Here is a 6,871-nt window from a genome sequence, read left to right on the forward strand (position 1 = left end):
TAACAAAATCTTTAGCTGTATGCAAGTTTGCTGCACACACGAACAACTCTGACACCGTCTCTACAGGGAATGCGAGGGCAGATGCAGCTGCCAAGGCCACAGCCCGACCCCCCCTGATTAATGTAGCTTTGATGCAGACACATGACACACTCCCTGACTCCCTCCCTCCCTCCCTCCCTCCCTCTCCCAACTGCAGGCTCTCTCCACTCCGGAGAAGAAACGTCTGTGGTCCTCGTCAGGATATACTTTCAGTGGTGGCGTTTGGTGGGGGCCGAATGGTAACCCTTGCCTCCCCAAACATTGTTTTGCTCACTTTGCAAAGTTGACACATGGGTGGAAGCTTTCCCTGCCTCGAAATTAACAGCTGGAGTAGTAGCGAAAGCACTGCTCACCGAAATTATTCCGAGATGGGGAATCCCGAGCAGATTGTCCAGCGACAACGGGACACATTTTGTCAACCAAGCCATTCAAGAAGTAAGTTGCTATTTGGGCATTGATCTGAGAACGCATTGTGCATATCAACCAGCCAGCGGAGGCGCTGTAGAGAGAGAGAATGGAACAATAAAAACTAGATTGGCCAAATGCTGCGAAGAAACCGGTCTTCCATGGACATAAGCTCTGCCGCTGGTTCTGATGTAAATGAGGATGATGAAAAGAACGAGAAATAATCTTAGTCCTTTTGAAGTGTTGTTCGCAGTACCTCCCCACATTGGTGTGGCTCACCCGAGGGAGTTCCCCCCCCCCCCGACAACCCTCTGTGAAAGCAACATTTTGTTCTATTGTGCTAACCTATCTTCTACCCTATCTGACATAAGGAAACAGGTAGCTGCAGCTGTCCCACACACAGCTGAGAGCCAGCTACACAGGATTCAGCCAGGTGACTACGTGGTGGTAAAGGACTTCAGGAGAAAGAACTGGAGGTCCAGACGGTGGCAGGGACCGTTCCAAGTGCTTCTGGTCACCCCAACGGCTGTGAAGGTGGTAGAGAGAGCAACTTGGATTCACGCCAGCCACCGCAAAAGGGTTCCGCTCCCCACAGAGCCACCCTTGACCATCCGAGAGTAAAGGTATTAGCACATTACAATCCGTGCCAAAAATACCCGACGTTAAACAACACCACCGAGTGAGAGCGAGGCTCGAACCGGTGGCTACGCTGATTACATGATAATCACATCACACATAGCAAGACGACGACATCAACTTCGCGAGCTCCACAACCATGGACAAGCTGCAATGTATGAGGGGCCGTTAGGGTCATAATCCAGAAATACCTCACACACAACTGAAATGCTCTCACACACAACTGAAACCCTCTCGCACACACAACTGAAATTACCTCTCACACACACACAACTGAAACACCTTCCTGTTCAACTGAAACGCCTTCCTGTTTAACTGAAACACTCTCACACACACAACTGAAATTACCTCTCACACACAACTGAAATCCTCTCACACATACAACTGAAATCCTCTCACACATACAACTGAAATTACCTCTCACACACACAACTGAAATCCTCTCACACATACAACTGAAATTACCTCTCACACACACAACTGAAACTACCTCTCACACACAACTGAAATTACCTCTCACACACACAACTGAAATCCTCTCACACCCACAACTGAAATTACCTCTCTCACACACACAACACAAATTACCTCTCACACACACATAACTGAAATCCTTTCACACACACAACTGAAACTACTGAATTCAGCTACAAGGTCCTGGCACACATGCCAGACTTTTATTTTTTTATCTGTATTTAACACGTGTTTTAGTAATGAAATTGCTTGTTGATTTTAATCTTGACATAAGCCTTGCAGGGCTCCAGACACAAAAATAAATCTAGGAGCCAAATTAAATTTTCAGAAGCCAAAATATATTGATGTCAGAGTACAATATCTAATGTCTCCCTTACCTTTCCTTTCTCCTCTCTACTGTCTGCCTTTGTATGCCCTGCATCCCATAGTGTGCAAAATGTATTATTTGCACAGTATGTGACATGTCTAATATGTTTCAATCTCGTTACCATAAATACATAAATGTAAAAAACTATAAAACAGATCGCCACCATTAATATCCTTACCACATATGTGTTGTAAAGACAATGACGACCCCCATTCACATACCATTACAAAGGAAGGGGGAAAAGTAACTTCTTTTGAAAATATGTGAACTTGACACCTGCAGGAATTTTAAATAAAGTAGCAAATTGTATGAAATTATTAACAGATTATTTCCTGAGGATATTGCAATATATCAGATTAGGGCTGGGCGATATGGACCATAAACCATATCTCGATACTTTTTAGCTGAATGGCGATACCCAATATAAATCTCGATATTTGTTTCGGGTAAAGAAATAACAAAAAAGTAATTTCCAAGACAATTCCAAGTCAAATCACAACACAATGTCACATAATAACCATAACTGACACAAAAATAAACTTGTTTGTTAAATAACAATAAATAATAATATTTAAAAAATGCTCCTTTCTTGCATCACAGAATGCACGGAGCTGTACAAACAGGGCACAGCAAGGCTGAATGAAGCTTGCAACTTTGTTTCGGTGCAGAAGGCTGTGGAGGCTTCAAGCTCGGCGTTTTGCACACTCCTCGTACTGCGGTTTATGGCGCTGTTGTAAATGGTGGTAGAGATTTGTCATGCTCGAACTTTTAGTTGTAACCTGTTTGCGGGATTCTCTACACATCTGAAACCTGGAATCCATCTTCAAATGATCGAGCCAGTATTTGTAATAATCTTCGGCTGCTTTCCTCTCATTTGTTTCTGTTTCCATGTGTGTTTGTGTGTGTGTGTGAGTGGGTAGGGGAGGTGCGGTTATGGGTTTCACTCAGAGAGGAAGCGGGGCAGGGCCAGGCGAAATTGTGTGTGAGGGTCAGACAGGGAGGGGAGAAACAGGGGAACTGGCGGCTCCGCGAAAGAAACGTTATTAAATAACGTTATTTTAACGCAACACGAATCTCGATATACACGATATTGTCTCATCCTATATCATGTTTTAAAATATATCGAAGATATATCGCCCAGCCCTATATCAGATGAGTTTTCCTAATATTTTTAAGACCATACCTCTGTCTTTGCTATGGTTTTCATTTAATTTCCACTATCATACCTATGTTTTGTGTTCTTCAAATAAATACATTTTTAAGTTAATTTTAAAACACACACACACACACACACACACACACACACACACACACATATATATATATATATATATATATATATATATATATATATATGTATATAATGTATTAGGGAAGTAGAGAGGCTACTCTCTACTGCTGGAGACATCTTCTAACTAATCTTGCTAATAATTCAAGATACCTGTCTGTCATCTTGAGAACTGTTCATCTTATCAGCCTCACACCTGGCATGCGCATTGTTTAAGGTCCAAGCAAGTGCAGGTGATCAGAGCAACTGGGACTCATCAACGTTAGAGATGTTGTCAATCACGACAAAGGCGTCTTGAATGTCTGGATCGCGTCTGAAGGAGGGAGTTTTATATTTCACATGGACAATGGACAATTCAATTTTTGTTTCCTAGTGGAGATGAAAATGCAGTCACAAGGAGGGACAGAGCAACAGCCACAAGGAGTGATCTGACACACACGTCTCACAGACAGGCGCAAGAGATGAAGATGACCTAATAATATAGTTTCTGTCACGGATGGTATCGAAAATGATTATGAATAATGTTATGTTATGTTACAACACAGCCATTATTTCCTTTGATCACTTTCATGAGTATTATATGTTAAATGACACTGAGACAGTTGAAGCACAGTCATTGATAACATAACAGAACAAAAATTAGAACATACAAAGGCGATCCCTGTCCTTGTGGCGCCCAGTTCAGGTTCATCTTTATGGAGCAGGCTGACCATAACTGTATCATCAGCAAGTTTAAGGATGTTTCTATACCCATGCTGGCTTCTACAGTCATTGGTGTAAAGAATGTAGAGCAAAAGGGACAGGACCAAATGTTGAGGAAAGCCAGTGGAAGAGGAGTGTTGCTCTGACACAAGGCCATTCTATCTGTTAAAAAATCCGAAATCCAGCCCACAAGGCAGAGCTCCAGATAGCGACTAAAACGGTCGCCAATGCGACTAACTTATTGATTTCTCCAATTGTTTTTTCTGCCAGTCACCAGTGGTGACCATCCAGACGCAAATATACAATAGATAAAAATAAATAATTAAATTGGAATGGCTATATCTTTGATTTGTGTTACCCGCTAAACTCTGATCTCCTTACACCTGCATCTACCTACCCTGCGTGAACGGGTTTTGTTTCGGTTTCACATACATTAAGTTCGGTCTGTAACGTTACCAGCACGAAATCAGGAAGAGAACAGGAGCGCTGGTGTCAGAGGAGGAGAAGGAAGCAGAAAACATTTTTTTTAAAAACGCACATGAAGTTAAACTTCCCCCGGATAAAACTCCAGATCATCCAGCAGAACAGACAGCAGCCGCTCTTACGTTGGCTTCTCCTCCGCCATGTTTGTCTCCCGACACTATTGCTGAACACCGGGAGGACGGTTTAAAATCCTGTTTCATTGTACAACTTTGAAGTGTTGAATGTGTTTTATTTAGGCTATTTCGATGTAATTTTGTTCGACTGACTTTTAATTTAGAAGTTAAATGTAGCAAACCACATAGTTGGATAACGTTGGCCATAAAAAGAAAATCTGTAAACAGAAATTATTAGATTACATTAATTTAGCAGACGCTTTTATCCAAAGCGACTTACTATAAGTCAACCATGAAGATATTACCCAAAAGTGCAAGAATCAATAGAGTACATATACATTTATCAAATAGGCCAAAACAGCTTCAAGTGATTATCAGGCCAGAACATTAAAGAGGACTCATATGCAGAGTAGACAGTTCAGGCAGGCTTTTATTCAAATAATCTTAAACCTCTGACAGATTGACAAAAATAAAAGGCTGTAGAAAATTCCTTTCACAACTAAATATAAGGCGATTCTACTGAAGAACGAAAAACAGGGGGACAAATAACCTCAAGACTAAGCTAATTGACTTAATATAAATCCCTCCAACAGGCAAAGAAAAACGGCTATGAACTAAACTGCGCTACGAAACTGTGCTATGAAAATTACAAACAAAAAATCACTCACAAGTAGGCAAAGAGTACAGACCAACAATACGAGAAAAGCAAGGCCTGGGCAAGGCGAGGACTGTGGCATGGGGCTGGGGTGCTCGGCTGAAACGATAACACTGGCACAGGACAAAGGGAGACGCAGACTATAAAACACCTGTGGGGAATGGGGAACAGGTGGACAAGATCAGATATCAGGGAAGACAATCAGACCGGTGACACATGAGGAAGGGCAAGTGATCTGAAAACGAGAGTAGAGTTATTTTTCAAAATAAAACAGAAAGTCACGAGACAAAAACCCAGGACGAGACAAACCTCACCGCGGTGTGACAGTGATCATTTTAGATTTTTTTCTTTTTGACATTAAGGATGAAGGGCAGATAAAGGCAGACAGTACAGAGGGGAAAGAAAAGGTAAGGGAGACATTAGACATTGTCTAGATTTTTCCTTGTGTCTGGAGCACTGCAAGGCATATGTCAAGATTAAAATCAACAAGCAATTTCATCGCTAAAACATGTGGCTGGACAGTGTTAGATACTAATACATTTTTCAATCCAAAAATAAAAGTCTGGCTGAAATCAGTAGTTTCAGTTGTGTGTGTGAGAGGTAATTTCAGTTGTGTGTGTGAGAGGATTTCAGTTGTGTGTGTGAGGGGTAATTTCAGTTGTATGTGTGAGAGGTAATTTCAGTTGTGTGTGAGAGGATTTCAGTTGTGTGTGTGAAAGGGTTTCAGTTGTGTGTGTGAGAGGTAATTTCAGTTGTGTGTGTGAGAGGGTTTCAGTTGTGTGTGTGAGGTAATTCTGCATTATGTCCCTATCAGCTCCTCATAGAAGGTCATCTTCATGTGGACCAGCCTTATGCTACTGATCTCCCTCAGGTTGTCGTCACCACAGTGAATGATGAGGACGTCAGCTGCTGCTCTTCCTCACGGAGTGGAAACACAGTGAAGAAGACTTTTCCACCCCAGTCCACCAGCCAAACAGCACGCCAAGGTCTGCAGCTCTCTGGACACCTCGACGGACAAACTCAAAAATTAATAAATGGGTGATAAATGCTTCAGATAATGAAAAATGTGAAGTCCACTAAAGAGTGTAGCTCACATTTTTATGTTGACAACACTGTTATGTCACAAATGTAGGATAAAGTGGAACTAAGAGCTACATCTCAGAATATAGATGACAGTCTCTAATACTTTATATTTAGACAGACTATATAACTGTAAAGTCAAGCAGCCACCACTGGTATTGGTTTATTTTTTGCAGCAAGTGGAAGCATCACAGGTGAACTCAACAACAACCAATGTGCTGGAGGTAATAAACATCTTGTAATAAATACAAAAGTGCCTTTCTTACAGTCATATTCAAAGTGATAATCTGGTACAGTAATGTCTATAGCAGTACAGGTAAGGTAGACTACCACCGACTTCTGTCAGTGTGAAAACTTGATCTGTGCACTGTTTACGACAGTGGTGTGGGGAATTATAGTTTTTCTGTTTTCTTGTTTGGTGTATGTTTGTCCCTTAAGGCCAAAAATAGAGAAATAAACTACAATAATAACTAAGACTACAAGCCAGCATCAATAAAACATTTACTGTATGCCAAGAACACTAACCATCACATTTTAACTTATGTTTAGTTAACGTTTATTTGATTTCATTTATCAGAACCAAATATAGCGGTGCAACTACCACTTATACAAATTTAAAAAACGTAATT

General features: G+C 41.3%; 1 long non-coding RNA gene across 1 annotated transcript; it reads left to right on the plus strand.

Moving 5' to 3' along the window:
* Positions 1 to 200: 200 nt before the first annotated feature.
* On the plus strand, positions 201 to 6,094 carry LOC118299280. The gene is made up of 3 exons (XR_004789816.2): positions 201 to 474; positions 816 to 1,067; positions 6,034 to 6,094. It is a non-coding gene; the product is annotated as an uncharacterized LOC118299280 (long non-coding RNA).
* Positions 6,095 to 6,871: the final 777 nt, after the last annotated feature.

Source organism: Scophthalmus maximus, chromosome 11, assembly GCF_022379125.1.
Source record: "Scophthalmus maximus strain ysfricsl-2021 chromosome 11, ASM2237912v1, whole genome shotgun sequence".
Lineage (NCBI taxonomy): Eukaryota > Metazoa > Chordata > Actinopteri > Pleuronectiformes > Scophthalmidae > Scophthalmus > Scophthalmus maximus.